Raw genomic sequence first — 21,298 nt, 5'->3', positions numbered from 1 at the left:
TTCTCTGCAAATATACACAGGACCTCCAAACCTTCAAAACCATGTCTCTTTTCTTAAAGGAATATATTGGAAGCAAAATTGTATTTTTTTCTTATTTACTTTTTTATTTGCTGTAGTTGTCTTTTGGCTGATAACTTTGAATTGGCGTGAGTTTAGCAAATATAACTTGGGACTTAAATAGCGTTTTTGCTCGTATACCAAGGACTAATTAATCTGTAAAAAATTTAATGTGGAGCACTGATTTATTCTCTGCAGTGGTGGTATACAAAATTGGAAATTGGCATTCAGCCATTTAATGTTAAGCAGGAATTTGAGTTTCACATACAAATCTCAGTCTTAACAATAATGCATTGTTAACTAATGTGTGTTTCAGTCAGTGTCTGATCATGTACATGTGTACTTGTGTTGTTTCCAATTTTTTACCTTCATTCCTGTTGCTATTTTCTTTCTGATAATATGTGAATGACTGCAAGCACGACAAAGTGCCCATATTTGTTTACTATGTAGCTATAAGTACATGTACACACACGTAAGAGGTAGTTTGTATTGGTTTGCTAAGTGTTAATGTTTAGTACATAACCATTGTGCCCATTTCCTCTGTCACCATCTGCTGAATGCAGTCTGTGAGAATGCAGTCTGTGTCTCCACCCATGTGTACAGAGCTGACTGCATCCAGAGCACTACTGGAAGAAAATTAAGCTATTTTAAAATATTTTCCAGTACTGCTTTACTATATTCTCTTTCTAGAATTAAGACACTTGAGATGAAATTGAAAGGAAGACATTTTCATTTCAGCATAAACACTGATGGAAACCTTGGAGTTTCATTGCAGATGTGCTTAACTTTGAACTTTATAGACCTCTATGAAAAAGAAGAATTGAGAACAATCTTTCCTACTTTTCTCAAAAGAGGTATAGGGAAAATATTGGTATGAGTGTTAGAAAGTAAATCTGCAGGAAAGAAAAGAATTTCAATTCAGCAACTACAAAAGAAGAGACACAATCAATATCTGTACAGATTTTATAAAAGTATAATGTGATAATATTGCGAGTGGAATCATTAACTCAGGAGGATGTTTCCAGTGCTGTTGGTCCACATGACTCTGATTATTTGAAATCTAATAAAGGGAAAGAGCAGTGGATTTGTGGCTCAGAAAAAGTAGAGCATGGAGAGAGCATGGAAACTAATGTGAAGATTAAGCTAAGGTAGTGTAACTATTCCCAGGTATTGCTGTGGAAAACGGATGTGATTGTTGAAAAATTCTAAAGAATTAATGTGACTTTACAGGCTGTTTTGATATGGAAAAATATGCTGGAAAGTGACACGAAAAGGATATTTAAACCTTATTTGAAGATAAAATCTAAGACATGGTCATAAGCCAGGAAAATAATCTTGAGCAAACATATCTAACAGTTGTAGATGTTGATTACAGTTTATTGTGGACAAAGATGCTACCAAAACTATCCTTTTCTTTGTGGAGATTTAGATCTTTTTACTACTTCTGACAAAGAGCAGCTACAGAATGTATAAGAAAAAAATCTTAATCTGGAAACTTACCTAATAAGAAAGAAGATCTTCATATTAACAGTGATCTTGAGGATGTCATAGGGTAGGCAGAGTGTACTCTCATCAGATTTGCAGATGACAGCAAAATTTGAGTACCAGTCTACAGACAGTAGGGACTGTCTGTAGGACATTGTAGGGACAATCCATAGGGACCTAGGTATGGGGACCAGATACAGGCAGGAATACATCAATAGGACCCTTATGAAATTCAACAAGGACAATTGCAAAGTTGTGCCACTGGGAAGACCAAGGCTCTTGCACCCCACTGCAGCTGGGGCTGTCTGGGAAGTGGCTCTGGTGAAGAGGACCTTGATAGTCTGGAAGACAAAGTGTTGTGCCTTGCAGCAAAGGTAGCTGTCACTATCAACAGGAACACAGTAACCTGATCAAGACTAGTCATTATCCCCTTTACTCTGTACTTCTTAGACTACAGTTCTTAGATCTCCAGTGAAAGTTAGGGTGAGGGCTGCAAAGATGCTCAGGACTGGAGTTCTTGCCCTGTGACCAGTGGATTGAAGGAGCTCAGCTTGTTCAGTCTGGGGAAGAGGCAGCTTGCTGGGGTGAGATGGGGGCAGTAGCAGCAGCTCCCACTATACAGAAGGAGGTTGTCAACAACATGGAACCCCTTCACAGTGATGTATGAGAGACACGAGGCTGAGGCTGAAAATAAGGAGAAACTTTCTTCCCCCATGAGGGCTTTTGAGCTTTGGAATGGGTTGCTCAGTTTCTATTCTGGGAAGGTTTCAAGCCCCAGCTAGATAAAACCTTGAGAAATCCAATCTGGTCTCATAGCTGACCTTGTTTTAAGCTGGAGGTTGGACTAGAAATCTGCTGAGGTCCCTTCTAATCTGAAACCTTCTGTGGTCCTATAATTTGCTCAGTACTTAACTGAGTACCTCAGAACCAGCCAATGAAATACATTTTGCAAACAGTTGGTGAGAATTAAATATGGAATAGTCTAATAAGAAACCAGGAAGTATTTTTTAATACATTAAATCCTTGGATTCAGAGAGTGGAGCATATGGTTGACTAATTCAGCAACAGGTGGGAAGTACTTTTAAGGTGTTGGACCCAGAGACAGAACAGAAAAAATCTGAAGGAGTAATGCTGAGCAAGATCTAAGGGCACCTGAATTAGCAGTGGTGGGAAAAATAAGAAAAGGGAGGGAAAAAGAAATGACAGTAGCCTGTACAACAAAGAGGCTCTACAACGGGTGTTGGTGTTTACACCAGTAGGAGGAGACATAAAAGGTTGGATTGACCTGCCAGTTTTCCCCATTCATTTTATACTGGTATATTTCTGATGGTAAACCTGAAAACGAGCCTTGCTCTGTGTGCATTTGTGATTTTGAATTTGCTAGGCAGCAGATGACTGGGGAGTTCTAGAGAGATTAGTTCTTTGATTAGGTCTTATCCTGTACCATTGAAGCAAATGAAGATTTTTCCAATGTCTCAGCATTAACAGGGACAAGACTGGGTGTAGAATGACGAAGGAATAATGATTTTGGGGCATATAGTCCATTGACAAAGTAAGAAAGCACATGTCTAAGTAATTGTTTATGGATGTATGATCTAGAGGGAGGAAGGTAAGAAGGAAAACAGGAAGGAGGGAAGGCAGGAAGGAAGGAAGGAAACTCTGCTTCCCTGCTTCATGTTTTGTTTTTACACCATGTTCCCCAGTATGCTAGTGCATGTCTTCAGAGCAAGAGATTTTAATGCTATGATCATTAAACAAACCTCATTTTGTCAAAGTAATACCCAAGAGGTACCGTGGTCTAATTGAAGGCATTTGATAGGAGGTACTTGAAAGGACTAAAGCCTTTTAAAATTAAACTTTTAAGAAGGAAAGAAACAGGACTCAAGAAAACCTCATTTTAGTTTTAGAAGGCACCAGAACTTTCAAATATTCATTAAATACCAAATGGCACCTTGGAAAGTGAAATATTAACTGATACTGAAAACCTGCTGCAAATAATCTTAAAATCTGGCTAATTCTACATCTTCAAAAGATGCTTGTATTAAATAAGCTTTATTGACATAAATACGCTTTATGACATGAAATTCATATAAAATCATGCCTTCAAAATCGGCATTGATTAATTTTTTTCACTTGATTGATATATTTATAGATTTTAGGGTTTATCATATCAGATTAAATGCTCCAGCTATTTAGCATTTTAGTGAAGAGATAGTCTCATGGTTTAAGATACTACACTGGAATTTGGAGATATCTTGTCTCTATTTCAGTTTACTCTGGAAGTTTACTTTGGAAGCATACCAGATCCTCAGGGTCTAAGTTATTCTAAGTTTTTTAAAAATCGAAGTGTTGCCAGATATCATTCCAATTTTTAGAACATATATAATTTAATTCTGCCCCTTGGTTCATGGACCTCAGGTGAGTTTTGTAATGCAACCAGTGCAGTGACTTGGAGATGAAAGGTGTGCAGTGGACTGCAGGGGCCTATGTTTCATTCCTGGCTCCAGGGCAGGAAGGGTGACCAAAACCAGGTGGGCTTATTCACTGTGATGACACCTCTTGAACATATTCATCCTTTGCCATGTGTTTTGGTTAATGTACAACAGAGATGAAGATTCCAGTGTTGTTAAATGTGTTGTGATATGTGTATAAATGATATTGAGTCAACCAAGCCTTCCTGTTAACTGGTCTGTTTCATTTGGAACAACTTCTGCTCACTTCCTGACCCTTCCCTTGGCAAGTGATTCCAACATTATCTTTCATCCTTCCATTATTGATGAGTATAATAGACTCAAAATATCTCTTGTGCCAGTGACATAACACACTTAACGTGAGGCCTGATGCAAGAAACAAAATGAGGTCTTCTGTGAAGTGGCCTTCGTAGGTGTTCCCCAATTGTTTCCTGACACCTGCCTTTGAGAGTCTTCTCACAAATCCTGCTGTTGTTACATTGTAGAAGACTACATAAACTGGCACCTTTTCTTAGATTATCTCATTGGACATTGTTCTGTTGTCCCTTAAAAACTGGTCACAGCCTACCCTTTAGGTTGTTACTGGTAGAGGCGTGTTTATGATCAGGACTGATACCAAGCAAAGAAGTTCCTGGGTTAGGGCAATGTGTTGTAGGAAAAGTACTTAAGCTACCTTTAAAATAGTATTAAAGTTTCTCTTTGCTTGGTCCCAAATTGTATCAAGTTTTGAGCATTCTTCAGCACTGTCATATATCTCAGAAAGCACCTTCATTGTGTCTAAATTGAGGGTATTTCCAATAAAGTATTAGTTACTTTCCTTGTTTTGGATGTGACAGTGCTCTTCAGCACAGCAGATGTCTTCTGCCAAGCAGTCTTAGTCTGATAGTGGAAGCAGAAGCAACTTTCATCTCCAGCAATCTCTGTGAAGCCCTTCCCTTCACTGTGGTGCAAAGCATAAACCAGCCTTACTCTCAGTCCTTATTTATGCCACTTTTCCATGCTCTTTCTGTGAGCTCTTAACAGCAAGCTTGGTTGGTGGGCTGTCAAATCAATCCTGACTACATGCTGTCAAATCAATCCTGACTACATGCATCTGCAGTTTGAAAAATAAAATAAAATTACTGCTTCACCCTGGAGAGAGCTTTTATTCTGCTGTCTGGATAAGGTCAGGCCTATTTGCAGCATTCTTTGTGGAGCTGTGATGCTTGTGTTGGAAAATGTAAGGGACTGAAGAGTTTTCCCTTTTTCTTACTTGGCCGCTCTCAAATTTTTAACATGTGGAACATATCAAAGAGTGATGAGTGTCAGAATAAGGCTTCTGTTTGCATAGTATGTGGCAACTGTTCTTTTTGCATGGAAGAGTATCAGAAATATATTAATGTAACCCTGTGTTTACATAGCGTAGAATTGAAAGAAGTTGGAAAAGTAGAAATATTTCTTTCAATATTCAGCCTCCTACTGACATAGAAAATTTTGTGTGAAAATAATCTTCTCTCATGTCTCAGCAATGGTTTCTGGGTCTGTCTTTTCAGTCAGATGATAGCTCATAAAATATATGGCAAAATTCCACTGCATGGGACCAAGCTTTGATGGTTGCCAAGAGATTTGGTTTGAGCAGGACAGCTCATCTGCAGTTGAGAAGGGGACAGTGAGGCTTTCTAACACTTCATGGGAATTGTAACATAAGTATTTACATAGTTTATTATTTTCTAATAAATTGTCTTTTCTGTGATAAATAATATGTGGAGTTGATCAATTAGTAATGAAATAGATTTTTTTCCTCTGTGCACAAAACAGTGGGGAGTGTTTTGGTGCTCTTATTTGCTGCATAAAATTCTATGTGGAAGAAGTGATAATACAATCTGTTCTGTTTGCTAGGAAAGGGAACTTGATAAAGGACAATGGAGGCATTTTTGGCCTTGCTTGTCAAATTGATGTTAAATTCCATGTCTGCTAAATTCAGAATGAAGTTTCCATGCTCCTAATCCATTATCAGCTGTGAGATCTGCTGTGCAAGTAGCTGATGAACATTTTGCACAGTTTCCTGTCTTAGTGGATATTTTCTGGGTCAAGCAGCTTTTCCTTCGTGTGCTGTATCCACTTTACCTGGGAAGATCTCTCATGGTCTCAGTAAAGAAGTGAATTTTATTCTAGCTGCCTCTTTTTCTTTCCTTCAGTATTCGGTAGAGCTGTGGTAGCTCGATTTGCTGTAGCTGATACTGCTGCCTGATGTAGAACAGAGAATCTAAATGATCTTTGAACTGAAAAGTATAATTCCAGTCCTTTAGCTTCAGATCTGAAATTCCCTGTCAACTTAGTGCAGATGAGTTCTTCTGTACTCTTAGAGTATGAGTATTTAGGGGAGACAAGAAAAAGATATATTGCTCTTCATTTGAAGCAGTCTTTAATTGTTCCTTGGTACTTACTCTTCATATGCTGTCAGATGGGGAATTAATGTTTCATAATTATACATGCAATGATAATTGGATTATTCCTTCCCTCTAACACAAGGGTTTTTTCATTTTTAATTTAATCTTGTTATATTTACTTTAGTAATTTTTTTCCTAACTAGAGATCATATCATTTTACTGTCTTCCTTGGAAAGATCTTTGTTGTACAGTCCTTGTAAACCTGATCCACTGTATTCTCTACAGAACACTGATTCACATCAATATTGTGTACAATGCACTGCCAGAAACTCTGACCATGGCAGCCGGTTTCAAAATCAATTTCTGTTCCTTACTTAGAAGAGATCTAAAAATGTGAATTAGGTTAAGATATAGAAAAGTGTTTCAAATGTCTTAGCAAAACCTATTTCAGGAATTCTCAAACGATATTGTAAAGCTTTGTGATATTTCCTAGTTTGCTGATGAGGTTGCCCAGTGTATCTGCAAGAAGAACTGAACACTGATTGTGATCTGTTGATAGAGCCAAAAAGCTTAAGAGCTGCTGATGTAGGCTTTGGGTGCTTACCCATCTGTCTTAGGTAACTTCAGTGGGATTTGTAAAACCAAGGGTAGGAGGGTAAATTACTGAAGTTGTAAGTGGAGAGAAAAGGATTGCCTCCAAACAGATGAATTTAGTGGACTTAATATAACTAAGAGAAGATGTTACGAAAACAACCCTTTTATTTATGTTCACCCTATTTCCTTTGTCCACCCTTTGTTTTGTGATCCTTCTCATGTTCTTGATGAAGCCTACTTTTTATCAACTATTTTGTCTTTAGCTGCTTTACAGGGATATTGATTAATTTGTAAAAGTTTTAACATTTTGGCCAATATCAAAGCTCTACCCTCTCGTTTTACTTCTTGGGATGTTTTTTTTTTCTACACATTTTTGGATCTATCACTAACTGTTAGGGATTGCATTATTACTTTACCATGTTCCTTGATTGATAAAGGTTGTGGGAGAGCCCTTTATCTAGAAGCTAGACAAGGTGAAGCTCTGTTATTACTTGGACGACCTCCAAGAAATTGCCTGAAGCCATGGAATGCAGCATTCTTAACCCTGATAGCACTTTGTTATTTCCTTTTTTTTAATTGCCCCACTTGATTAATACTGATGAACAACTTCAAGATGGTGCATAATGGTCTGGAGTCTCTCCACCCAAAGGACGGGGTTCTTAGTTTAGAATTGGCCACCGAATATTTAGCCCTTTGCATGAATTGTGTTGATTCCAAGTGTTGTGCCCTGACTGAAGTCTAATTAGGCTGTTATTCTATGTTGGGTTTTTTTCAAACTCCTGCTGTATTTGTGGAGTCTGGAAATCATAGTTAAACAGATGGTTGCCATTGCTGAGTTCTCATTTTCCGTCAAGTCAGGCTTCTCTGCAACACTTCAGAAGTTTTGGATCCCATTCTGGTGCACCAGGAAAAGAAATGGGAGATATTGCAGGGTCTCCTTTCAGGTAACTTTTGCTATTGCTTGGGAAAAAATATTTGTTGCCTTTGCTGTGTAACTACGACATCAATTTTATGGCTCAGCTGTAGGTAAGGAAAACTTAGATGAGAAAAACTAGACTGATTAAGTGGAGGAGTTGTTAGAGGACCATACAGTTCTTAGTTTTGAAAAAGTGAATTAATTTGCTGCTTAGTGGGTGTGTGTTTGAGATATCAGTGAGCAGCTAGAGCTGATTCTTTTTATTGCAGCTTGTTACTTGCCAGCATGTGCTATTCATGATACAGAGATTTAGTCTTAGTATAATCTTATAAATATTTGGCAGTGTTCCTTAGTCCAATAACACATCCAACCTCACGGTGAAATGCAGAAGGAAGCTCCTGATATCTGAACCTGGATGAAACCATGGCTGAGGGTTTGACTTCTATTTTGAACAACAGGGAGAATTTCTTCACTGTAAGGAGATGGTCAGGCATTGGAACAAGCTGTGCAGGGAGGTGTTGGAATCCACATGCCCAGAAATTGTCAAGAAATGCCTGGGCATGACATTTAGCCCTATATGGTTTAGTTGACACGGTGGTGTTGTTTGGTCAAAGATTGGACTTGATCTTGGAGGTCTTTTCCAACTTTAATGATTCTAAGTGTGTATTTAATATCTCTCATCCAGTTGGTCTGCAATATCCTGTGTTCCTTCTCTCACCTCTGACTTGCTGTTGCCTCCAGATGCCCTCCACCAATTATGATGTGATTCCAGCTTCTTCATGGTCTCTGGTTTGTAATACGTATGTAGACAACGACTCCAGTCTTACACCAAGTCTCTGACAACTGGATTAACCACATCTGTCACAGCCCTATGTTCTATGGGGTGTTCTGGTTTCTCTGCCGAGACTCCGGGCACAGCCCACAGGAACTGGGCTCCTTCTGCAGCTGCCTTCTCCCGAATTCCCTCGCTGCGGCCGGGCGAGCAGCCACCTGCAGCCCTCAGGACTTCCCTGCGGTGCTTCGGCCCCTCAGCGGCCCCGGGCTGCCGTTGGGACGGAGCCGGGGATGCCCTTGGGAAAGCCGCGGGATTCGCCTCTTGCCTTGCCCGGCCCCGCGGGTGCGGCCCCGCGCGCCGCCTGCAGGGGGCGCGGCCGCACCGGGAACGGCCCGGAACGGGAGCGGCGGGGCCGCGGGAATCCCCGCGCAGCCGGGAGCGCTCGCTCCGCACGGCCTCCTCAGCCCGAGCCTCCCCGCTCTGCTAATGAGCTTGGCAGCGCCTCGTTTGTCATGTCCCTCCTTGATTCTGTTCTTGGAAATAACAGCCCAGCCAGCTGAGACTTTTGCAGAGAGCAAAGAGACTGGAGGAGAAAGAATTTCTCCCTTCTCTACCTCCCTCACATTACAATAAAAATAAAATCCAAAGATCTTTTTCTTGTTCTTTTTTTTCCCCCTCTCTTTGGTTGCTGAAGTGCTAAAGCAGCTGCCCTCTACTAGTCAGGGTTTGCCAAAGGAATAGCTTTCACTGAAAAGAAGTGCCTCTTGGTGCTGAAGTGGAAATTGTTTGATTTGATATAGTTAATTGAACAGGTTGAAAGTCTGACAGGGTGCAGGGCAGTGCACCTGACCCCAAGCTTCATCCTTGTTATAGCAGAATGCACAATGCAGGGAGGTCACAAATACCTGTCTCTTCAGCAAAACACGTAAGGACCCAGATCCAGAATTTTTCTGTGGATTCTGTGAAAGAAGCTCTTGGAATGAAAAAAAATATTTTAAAAAGGCTGGATTCCGTCCAAGCCCTTACTGCATTGAGGAATTGATTTTCATCCTTTAACCCAGCAAGGATCTGCACACCCTGAGAAATGCTTATTTGATTGCTCAGATCCTAGTTGTGACCAGCACTGAACTGATGCAGAAGTCTTCCTGTCCATCTGTAGCCATCCAGACAAATGCTTGCTGCTCAGAAGGAGGAATTGACTGTGAGAAACTTGTATCTTTTAATTGATTCTGTTACCTATGAACCCAAACCACCACTTAAAAATGTGAGTCTACTGCCACAAAAGCTTACAATTGGCCTGAAGCATGTACATGTGGATTTATCTGTGAACCTTTTAAACAAGATGGACTAAAGAAATGGCTCCTTAAAAAAAACCCACGACACAATACAGTCTCCCGTCCCCTGAGGTGTCATTAATGTTACTGAACCCCAAAGTACTTATTAGAGGCAAATTCTTGTTGTACAGCAATCAACACTAAGTGTCTGGCCTCAAATAAAACTTGGGGGACTCCTATTGTGATGGCTTCTTCTTAACTACAGCTACTATCTAACTTAATCTAATATCTGAGTGCTTATAATTGATGGCTATGTTGCTGCTGAAAATCAGGCACTGTTCTTCAGTGTCTGCAGTCTGCTGTGGATTTTAGTCTTTCTTTAGTCCTGATTTTAGTCTTTTAACTCTGCAGAAAAGGATGGGGGGGGGAAACACAAACAAACCCAAATTTAAAAAAAAAAAAGCAAACAAAGAAAACTAAAAATCATGTCAAAACATGAGCTGTCCCACAGAAGTTTTCATAATCTCAAGAGTCTGCAGCCCATCAGGCTGTGCAGACCTTACCCTGCTTTCCAGTATTTCTGCTTGAAGCATGAGGAATTTGTGCCTGCCAGGTTGGTAAGAGAAGCCTCCAAGTTCCACAGACAAAAGTGTTGCTTCTTAATCACTAAATAAAAATCCCAAATGCTCTCCCAAAGGGAATTTGAGGTTTTGTTCTGTTTTGTGAAATGCCAAGCAATGATGCCCTTGAGGAAATGTGTATCTTTTGTCAGTGTGCCATGTGTTTGAGACAAGCTGTCAATGTAATCCCAGTCCTGTCAGCTGTACTGACAGGGCACCTGCATTGCACAGGGCCTGGTGACATTGTGTTACGATTACAGGGAGGTCTTTTACTTAAATGTTTGATCTCAAAACAAGTTTATGTGTATAAACCCCAGTCAGTCTCTCTGTAGTCTCTTTTCCCACCTGTTGGGTGTAGGGAATTGCTGAATTGAGATTATTTACCTGTTTGCAGGTTAAAATCACCAGAACCTGTAACTATTTTGGTTAGAAGTGTCCTTTTGAAACCATCTAGTCCAACCCCATTGCTCAAGCAGGTTCAACTAGAGCAGATTGTCCAGGAGTGTGTCCGATTATGTTTTGGATGCCAGCACAGTTGTTCTATTTAATCAAGGTTTTCCCTGACTACACCTTTGAAGGTATAATTCTTAATGTTTGTTTTGCATAGGATATGTAGATTTTATGTTACAGTACTTGTTCTTGATCTAAATATAACATCACAGAACCTGAAGATGGATTAATAAGGTTATTCAAAAAAACAATGCCAAGTGTGCAATGATCCCCAATGGCCTATAAGGAAATGTTTGTTCCATATTCCAAATTTTTGTTGCTGTTTTAAGGTATAAACACTGTCTGGAGAAATGCCAGGAATGTGACAATCTGTTATGAACATATCAAACCTATGAAGTACTGCAATCTAATCCACTGTCAAGCTCTAGTTGAATTGCCTTGTGAAATTGCTCGTGTCCACTGGTTTATGGATGCTCTATGCATATAGATAAAGCTTGTCATATATTGGCTTATCAAAAACAAACAAAAGACAGCTTGATTGTGATGAATGTCACCTGTAAGCATTATCCTAGGCTAATCTACTGCTGAATTTGCCATCCACAGATGTTTGCAGTCCTTTTTTATGTCCCATTAAGCCATATGCAGACCCACATCATAGTGACTCATTCCAAGTCTGTCTCTTGGAGAAAGCTTTTTTCTGTTAATAAATGATGGTCTGTGGTTTTTTTATTACTCTCAGCACAAGGAGCTACAGACCTGTTAGCCTCTTGCCAGTTCTGCCAAAAGAATGGAACAGTTAATATGGGCTTCTGTCAACAAAGAATTGTATTGTATAGGTAATACCAGTTATCTTGATGCTCAGCCTGTCAAACTAATCTGGTACATTTTTATTTCTTTCTTTTGGTTTTTTGGGGTTTTTAAATTTTTTTCCATTGGCAAGGGTACAAACTAAGTATTTAACAGCTACCATGCAGAATACATGCCTTTTTGTGCCCCGAAAGCATACAGCTTAGGATCACATGACATCTTAATTAAACATGTGCTTTTTAATTCCTTATGCTGCGTGCTGGAATGAGGCTGGTTCATTGACAGATGCCTGTACGCAGTAGGGAGACACTAATGAAAAGGGCCTTTATTGGTGTCCCCTGGTTTAGCTGGTTGTGCAGCATCGTTCAGCTTTCTGTGTTGGTTCCCTAAGTGTAGCAGTTGATGTGGCAGCAAACAATCAGCAGGGTGTGTTAATGATACAGGTGTGGTAGAAATAATCCAACTAAGTGGTTCTGAGAAAATTCATTTTATTGAGCCAAACGTAGCATGGTATATGAGAAACCTCTTCATCCTGTGGGTACAGCCTCTTCTCCCTGGGAAAGCAGGCTGTCAAGGAAAACAAAGAGTTGAGAGGTAGTGTAGGTATATATATTACACATACTCTAAATGAAAAGCTAATGAGACTAATCTCTTGTTATAAAAATTGAACTGAATAGCAAGGATTGTTGTAATGTGCACAGGTCAGGCTGCTTAAATCTACAAGGATGCTGTGTCCAGTTGTGATGTTTTAACTCTAAGAGTAGCATAGAAGGAGATGGAAAGCAAGAGCACAGCCTTTTCCCAAGCCTGGAAGGTGAGCCTTGTGTTGTGATGTTACAGGAGATGAAGCTGCTGGAAGGAAGGTTGATAGGTGACTTGATAACTGGATATAGGGATTTAGCAGGACAACAGTGTGTGTTCAAAAGCTGAAATTGGAAGCTTGAGTGATTCAGTAATCGGAAAATGAATCCTGGCTTTGCAGGTCATTCAGCAGTGGAAGTACTTACTAGGAAAAAGGGTAGATTTTGACAAATTCGACTTTTCAAAAGGTGGGAAGGGTGGGTGGGTAAGCAGGTCTATGTGCAGTACCCAGGCTGCATGGTCACAGGGATCCTTCAGCAGAAGTATCAGCAATCTCTGGATTCCAGTACACTCTGCAACCTCATTTTGTGAATTTGGGTAGGAGATGATTTGTATTTGCAGTTGCATTTTTCTGCTTCTTGAGAGTCTATGCCTTTAGAAGCAAACACCCCTTAGAAACTCACAGCAGCCTTGAATTAGGCACCCAGCATAGCAGGAGAAACTAGTTGGCAAACCACAGGTAAAACCATCTACCAGTTGTTCTTTCTGTGTTCTACAGAAGTTTTTTCCTACTTATTCAATCAGTATGTCAGACTAGGTCTAGGGTAAAACTTATGTACAAGCATTCACATTTTAGGCTGAATATAAGCAGTCCTGCATACTCCTGGATATAGCTCTGTTGTAACCATCACATTTGGAGTAAGTACTTGTGCTTAGGGAACTATGTGGTATTTGCCTGACACCCTCTCCTATGGTTCGAATCTCTTATACTTTCCTGTGTTTGACCAGAGAGCAAGCTAGGCTAGATACACATACTGTGGAAAATCTAAACGTGAGATTTGAAGGTCTTGTCTGTCTTCTCTTTGAATTCCCCTGTTACTTGCATTTTGCAAATCTATCAAATGTGACGTGCAAACATGATGTCTGTAAACAATCTATTACATTTCTTACAAACCCAGTTGGATGCTGATGCATGCTCACATACCTGCTATTCCTTTAATTCTCTTCTTAGGCATCGTTAATACCATCTGTTTTCCATGTCTATGTACATATTATTCTTAGAGCACATAAACATTTGTTGCTGAAGCTGCATGTGATGCTCTTTTGCTAGGACAGGTACCAGAACTTGCAGTCTGGTAGGAGACTCTGCCTTCCCAAGCTGTCACCTGGGAATCTCTTTACATTTGTCACTTCAGAAGTGGCTCTTGCACTGTCCTTAAAATTATAATGAAAAATAATTATTGATAAATATTGAAAAATAACCTTTTCTTCTGAAAGCACAACCCTCTGAGTATGTTTTCCAATTCAGAAATGTGTGGCCATCAACTCACGTAGCCCGGATCAGATCAACAGAAGGATTTTAGCCATGGAACAGTCTTTGGCCTCCATATGCTACATGCAGTATTGTCATAAAGTTTGCTGATCTAACTGTGTTGGTGGGATGGGACATAGAGCTACAAAGTGTGGACAACAAATCAATCTGGCAGAAATCAAGGCTCACACTTGCTGCGTTTGTAACATTTTTAGGCAAGAGTATATTTTACTTGTGGAAATGCCCTTGCTTTTTTTCCTGGGTTTATGGCTTCTTAGGGTTTAAATAGACTACATAATCTCAAGGTTTGAGATTTTGCAAAAGCTCTTGAGGGATTCGGATTGTGAAGTTCGGGCATTCTCCAGTGTCTATTCAGAATAGTTCAATAACTGTAGGCTTCCAGGACATTTTACTTTGGTGCATGAATTTTCTTTAATAAAAGCAGAAACAATTACCTACTCAGGTCAGAGAATGTCATTCATAAAACTGTTCAAGATTTTTTCTTGAGTTTTTTGTTGTTTGGTTTGGTTTTTTTTCTTGATAAGGCTAAATCTTAAACTACTGCATAAATGGTTCAAAGAGAAACTGAATCATCTGAGAGTCTGATTTCCTGGACCTCATAATTTTTACATCTGCACTACTGCAGTAAGGCACAACTTTGCCTGAACACAGCTCTCAGGCTAGTGAGGGATCACATAGAGTATTCATGAGCACTCCTCTCTGAGCGAGGTGGAGCTTTGAGGCAATGGTCTGTGATGCTGCAGTGGAGAAATTCTTCAGTATATGCACACCTGCAGACTGCAGCTTCAACTCAAAATGCTGAACTGCATTGATTCCCACATTGCTCATTATCAGAGCTGAATTCAGTGGAGCTGTCCCAAACTGCTTACAGTGATTACAGATGTGGGTGATGGTTTCCAATCTTCTACAGGGACCAGTCACTGGAGGACCATGAGGGCTTTATTTTGCCCATGAATTTCACAGCAACTGGCTGACAGTAGAGGAAGTATTGAGAGTCTTCTATTTCAGGTACTGATTAATGTTCATTCAAAGCACTGCACATTCAGGACCTAACTGGGAACTTACAGTGTTTTTTTGTCCTAGACTTAGGGGTTTTTTTTCTTCTGTTTTGAGACTTTTTGTCCTTCTGTTGAACAATCTTCCTTTCCAGTAGTGGAAACCTTTAAAAGTACAGGCATGACAGTTCTCTCATTGTATCCAGCTCCACAAAGGCACTACCTGGCTTGGATGACTTTGTCCCTAAGCCTGGGGTTGGAGTATGCACAGTCTCTTGAAATGATTCTTTGAGTGGGTCTGTTGAGTTGTTGCAGACTGAAATGCTTTGAAAGTTCTAACATGAGCAAATTTACATTGATCTTCATGAAGACAGCACATTGGCACAAAGGCTTAGCATCATATTTTACTTTCCAGTTAGAAACTGTGGGGTATTTTTCTTCTTCCCAGCAGTCACTTAATTCTTTTAACTGAACTGCAAGTATTTTCCCTGACCTTGTATTGAAAATCATTGAAATTTTGGTAAAAATAATTAAGCCTAAAAAAATCAGTCTGATAAAAATAACTGACATGGAAATTTTCAGCCTCAGTGGTTGAAGTTCAGCAACACTTCTTGATTATAAAAGATGTCAAGCAGCTATAATCATAGTCATCTACACCTGTGCTGTATGTGTGTGCCAAAACATGTATTGGGTCTCTTTTGAAAGGAATATATGTAATGGCTCATTGTTACAAGTCTTTCTGTTTGGCTGTATTGCACATTTCTGTTTGTAAAGGGAATGTGAGTTTAGAGGGACTATTGCTGTTCTGTGGATCAAGTGTGTACCTTTTTGGAAGCTTTCATTTTCTTCTAGTATTGCTTTATTTAACAATTAATTCTTCAAACTAGAAATGTACTATCATTCCTTATGTAGAAAATAATTAGCAGTAAATTGTATTTCTTATGTATAATATGTTGTATATGCAGTTTCTGTATGTAATGATTTTCATGAATTCTCTCTCAAAACTAAGTATACATGATTTTCAAATCTGTTCCATATGCATCTTTAAAGCAGTGACGTAGCTGTAGTTATGAGTGTGCTACATCAGGCTGCAGATGCATCTAGCAGAGGATCCTCTCTGTCCAAAGGTAATGCTTAGGAAGGAGTGTTGATACAGGACAAGCATATTTTCTCCTAATACCCTCCTGCTTTCCAACGGTTTGAACACAATATTGTTTGAACACATAGCCCAAATCTCTGGTAATATGTATGAGTAAAGGACATGGAACCTGAAAGCTGACATTTCCTGATTTCTGAGATCTGAACAGTGCAGCTTTAACATTGACTTTGTGTGTGTTGGTGGTGGTGTGTTTTGTACTAGAAGAGAGAAATATTTAAAGGTGCAAGGGAGTAATAAGAGTATTAAAAAAAATTTTAAAAAAAATCACAAAAACAAAAAAGCACCAGGCCAATGAATTAGAAAACTCTGTGCCCCTTGAGCTTGTTGTTTTTATTGCTATTTAATTAGTATTTTAGTTTAAAAATTTATTTTCTAGATTAGTTGATGGCACATATCCTCTTATATCCAGAAAATTCCCTAAATGAGCAGAAAATGCAACCAAAATGCTCCTGTGAATCTCTTTCACTTCTCATACACGATCCAGGTGTGTGGTGCTTGATTCATTCAACAGTTTTGGTTGTAGGAGTCCCTTAAATGTCATCCCATAAGGATCTCAATAGTCCAACCCCCTCTCCTATGGCCAGGGACACCTTCAAGTAGATCAGGTTGCTAAAAGCCCTGTCCAGCCTTGACCTTGAATATTTCCAGGAATGGAGCATGTGCACCCTCTCTGGGCAACCTGTTCCACTGTTTCACCACCCTCACTGGAAAAATATCTTCCTCATATCTAGTCTGAATCTATCTTTCTTTAGGTTGAAAAACAGGCCTCACTAAAAAGTTTTACCCTGTCTTTCTTGTAGGCCCCCTTTAAGTACTGGAAGTTAGCAGTAAGGTCTCCCTGGAGCCTTTTTTTCCATAGGCTGAGCAATCACAGATTGAGATATTTCTGTCAACATTGATGGAAGTTAGCTTTGAGGAACTTGCAGTATTTACTTACAGAGCTCTACTGCTGCAATACAGTTCTAACCTTCAGAGACACCACTTCTGAAGAGCTCACAGAGCCTTTTTATTTTGTTGAATTTGATGAATGATGCCTGGCTTTCATTTCCCTGACAGACTGTTTATTTTCACCAGGTGTGCTTCAGGGCTGACTCTGTTTATTTGTTTGGTTTTCTCCTTTATTAGAGAGATAGTTAGTTGTCAGTGAAATAACAATTACAGTACCTGAGCATTTATTGCATGTTCTGGAATGCCAGATGTCAGAATACAACTTACAGAAAAAAGATGGAAACTTTATCTCTTTTTAGTCTTGAAAATATAAGGCAAAGTAGAGTATGGCTTTTTTACATTCCATCTGAGTGAATCCTTCAGTAGTAAGCAACTATTTGCATACTCTTTATGTAAGCAAGCTCTAGCTAAACAGCATCCACTAAATCTTGTGCAGTCTATTGCTGACTTGCAAGAATTGCTGGGAACTGTTACACCAATATGATCATCCATCTGGCAGAAAAACGCTGTAAGCTGCAGTGCCATTAACACTTTTGTATAGCAAAAGCTTTGATATGCTGGATCCATTCTGTACCTCAATGAATTACCCACAGTAAAAGAGTAGTATAAACAACTGTAGTCTGAAACACTCTCTTGTACAAACCTGCAGTTATAATTGGTCGTGAGAGACTGTGGGAAGCAGTATCTTTTGATACTATCTCTGAGAAATATATCAAAATGATTAAGTAGATTTCCCTAAGAATTTGAGGACTTGCTAATACTTGACTGAGATGTGATTTTTTAAAAAGCAAGCATGCAGCTTGCTGGTTTTCAATAATTAATGGCTTTATTGAGTGTAAAAAAGTGAAGTTGCCAAATTTGACCTGGGACCAAAATCATAGCTGGAATATTGAACTTGTTTTGTTTTATGTAAACCACAGTGACGAGTCATGTAATTGCCCTCTCTAGGAGGTTATTGAGAAGTCCTTAAACTGATTGCAACTGCAGTGGCCCAACATGGACAACAAATTGGTTTAACTTAACTTCAAGTTGTTTTGCACTAACAAACCCTGTGACTAAAATTTGTGTGTCATCTGGTTGTTAAACCACCTTGGAAGTGGATTTATTTAGATGTAGATTGGATTTGCCCTCCACAAAGTAGGTATGGATGCCCTTGTGTCCTCTTGAAACTCTTGCAAGCATACTAAGTGTTCTGAGTAGTTCCTTATAACTCATACAGCCAGTAATGCAGTAACTCAGTGCAGACTGACATGTTCTCTCCTGCTCCAGAGGCATCCAGTCAGGATTTCGTCTCTAGTTTTAAATATTGGTGTGCAACTGTGACCATCCCATGCAATTCAAGTTTGTGGGGAGATCACATCTCTTTGTGCTGACTGGTCCCCAGTCATGCCTCAGGCACCTGTATTGTGGTCATGTACTGGAAATGCTCAGTGTAATTGACCCCTGGAGAGGGGAGCTTTGTCTTTGCCAGGTGTCAGGGCAGAAGTTTAACAGAGCTATAAAGTCAGGAATGAGGCAGATTCTGAGCAAGGAGGCAGCCAGGGCTCTCTGCCTTTGTAAAATGGAGAAGCTGTGGTCACACTATATTGACTATTACCTCTCAACAATACAGTGAGAGGTGTGGTGCTCTAACTTAAAAAAAACTTCTGCATCTCTTGTTAGAGGTGCCCTATTTCTTTCAAACCTTGTGATGGTGTGAATAATGTAACTCTTATCCAAACCCATGTGCTGCTGAAGCATGTGGAGTCATAGAAATCTTTAGAGAGCCCAAATTAAAATAAGAAAGACCTGGACTGCAGCTCTCTACCTCAACCAATACTGTTTCCAAATCCTGTAAGTATTTAAGACTATGTAGAAATTAGAACTTAATGGAAGGAGAAATGATGTACTTACCACTGCTGGACTGATTGTGGCATTTAGAGGTGGCGCAAATTCTTTATTCTTCATTTAGGGTGATAAGAAAGCTCAGAAAAGTTATACTTGTCTTTCCACTGTGTGGGTTACCTCAATCCAAAAATAATAGTAAAGGATACAAAATAACGATATCACTTTATTGAAAGATTGTTAAAGGTACTGGAGACAGCTCATCTGCTTTTTTTCATTGTAGAATCAGTATGAGAAGATAGAAATGTAACTGATAGAGAAATAATTTAGCCTTACGCAAATGCTCTTCTAGCTTTGGACAGCCTTAGGACTCTGCAATAAAAATTATTTAATGTGAACAACTATTGAAGTTTTATTATTAAAAATAATGAATAATATCCTGGCATGTCATTGTATTTGTAGTTTGATGGTTTTATACTCCTCTCTTTCTGTTTTGAAGCACAACTGTCATAATATCCAAGCAGGCCCTATTACAAACAGAGAAGAATTACGTGAAAATAACTTTGTACATAACAGTTCATTAAAATTGAAGCTGTACAATACAAATGAGAGCGTGAATGTCTCAGTTATGAGTAACACTTTGTATGAGTTCACACTCAGGTGGGTAAGTGTTGTCCTGGTTTTGGCTGGGATAAAGTTAATTTTCTTTTTAGTCACTAGTACATTGTGTGATTTGGTTTCAGTGTGAGGGTAATGCTGGTAACACACTGATGTTTTGCTTGTTGCTTAGCAATGCTTGCCCAGAGTCAAGGACTTTTGAGTGTCTCAAGTTCTGCCCCTGAGGATTTGCACAAGAAGATGGGAGGAAGCATGGCCAGGACAACCATGAACCAGCCATAGGGATATTCCATACCATAGAACATCAAGCCCAAACTGGGGAAATTGGCCAAGAGGGGCCAATAGCTGCTGGGGAATGAGCTGGGTGTTGGTCAGCGAGTGCTGAGCAGCTGTACTGAGCATCACCTGGGTTTTATTTTTTCCCATTACAGTTATTCTCATCAGTAATAGTAATATGTTTTACTATCATTAGTGTTATTATATTTTACTTTATTTCAATTATTAAACTGTTCTTGTCTCAGCCTCCAAGGCTTTTTCCTTCCCTTGTTCACCTTGCCATCCCACAGCTGCATGGTGTTGAGCTGCCAGCTGGGGTTAAACCATGTCAGTGTGTACGGAGCAGCATTTTACTTTATCACACAAGTAAAATTTCTTATCTAAGTACGTGGATTTCCCATTAACCCCGCCGGGATTTGAAATAGCAGTCTCTCTCTCTCTTTTTTAAAAATAATTTCATAGTGCCTGTTTCATGTAACTGAGATTATCTGATACTGCATGTTGAAGTGGAGGTCTCTCTTGCTTTCAGAAAACTCTTGATTGCATTGCAGAAGTCAGCCATAGCAAGAAACATTTCTATGTTAAGTGCCTGGTAAGCTGCTCTCTAAAAAGCGGTTTTCCTTGACTGTTCTGGTACTTCTTAAGGTGGATTTGAATTGATTCTCTTTTCTGGGCAAGGGTTCAGTGGAAGGTTTTGCAAACTTGGGGAGTGCATTGAATGCTTGGCAGTCCCAAAATGCTGCAAGTCCAGACTGATCTCAGGAGATGCTCCTCTCTCTGTACATGTAAATGTTGTTGTTGTCAGCATGTCTGTGGGTGTAGGTCAGGACCTTTATAAAGTCCCAGCATTGTGGTACTTTTTAACCTTTTTCTTCACCTCTCCAGGTGATCAGTGCGATGCTTTAAAGCTTGATGAAAGTATCTGTGGTGAATCTAAAAACTTAGAGTGGGAAGTGGCAACATTTCTTATTAACAGCTTTTTACCATTCAGGAACACTGAGAGAACAAACCATTAGGAGCTGTCTTTGTATTGACCACTTTTGTGACAGCAGAGTAGTTTTCTTGTCTCTTACAACAGTCGTGTAGAGCAGGTCTGCTGTTAGCCAGCCACTCTCTAACAGGAGGAGGCTCTTGGCTAGCAAGGAAGAGGTGCTTTCCAGTACTGGGGAAGTTACTTTGCAGAAGGTGTTCAGTCTGCCGAGTTGTAAGAAGCTGATTTACTTTGATCACATAGTGTTTATCCCAAGTCTGGAATGATATCCCAATAATTACTGTGCTTAGGTAAAGACCAAAATCTGGTAACTGTCTCTAGAAGTAACAGATTTTTGTCAATCTTCCTTTCCCATATCTTTTATTGCCCTTGCTGTAAAGCTGTTCCTGTGGAGACTGTGCCAGTGGTCTAATTGTGCTCACAGGTGGGAGGAAACCAGTGGCATTTTTTCCATGTGTCCTGACAGTGCTTGAGAAACAGTACTGGTTTAGAGGTCAGGATTGCAGAAGACATTATGGGTGTTCTGAGAAATACG

At 39.7% G+C, this 21,298-nt stretch overlaps 1 protein-coding gene across 1 annotated transcript in view; it reads left to right on the top strand.

Moving 5' to 3' along the window:
- The window catches only part of SAMD12 (sterile alpha motif domain containing 12), a 173,498-nt gene that overhangs the window by 45,384 nt on the left and 106,816 nt on the right, over positions 1 to 21,298 (top strand). The window lies entirely within an intron of this gene.

The sequence above is a fragment of the Sturnus vulgaris genome, chromosome 1 (genome assembly GCF_052056855.1).
Source record: "Sturnus vulgaris isolate bStuVul1 chromosome 1, bStuVul1.hap1, whole genome shotgun sequence".
Lineage (NCBI taxonomy): Eukaryota > Metazoa > Chordata > Aves > Passeriformes > Sturnidae > Sturnus > Sturnus vulgaris.
Note: the sequence above shows the minus strand (reverse complement) of the source record. Positions and strands in the feature narration are given on the sequence as shown.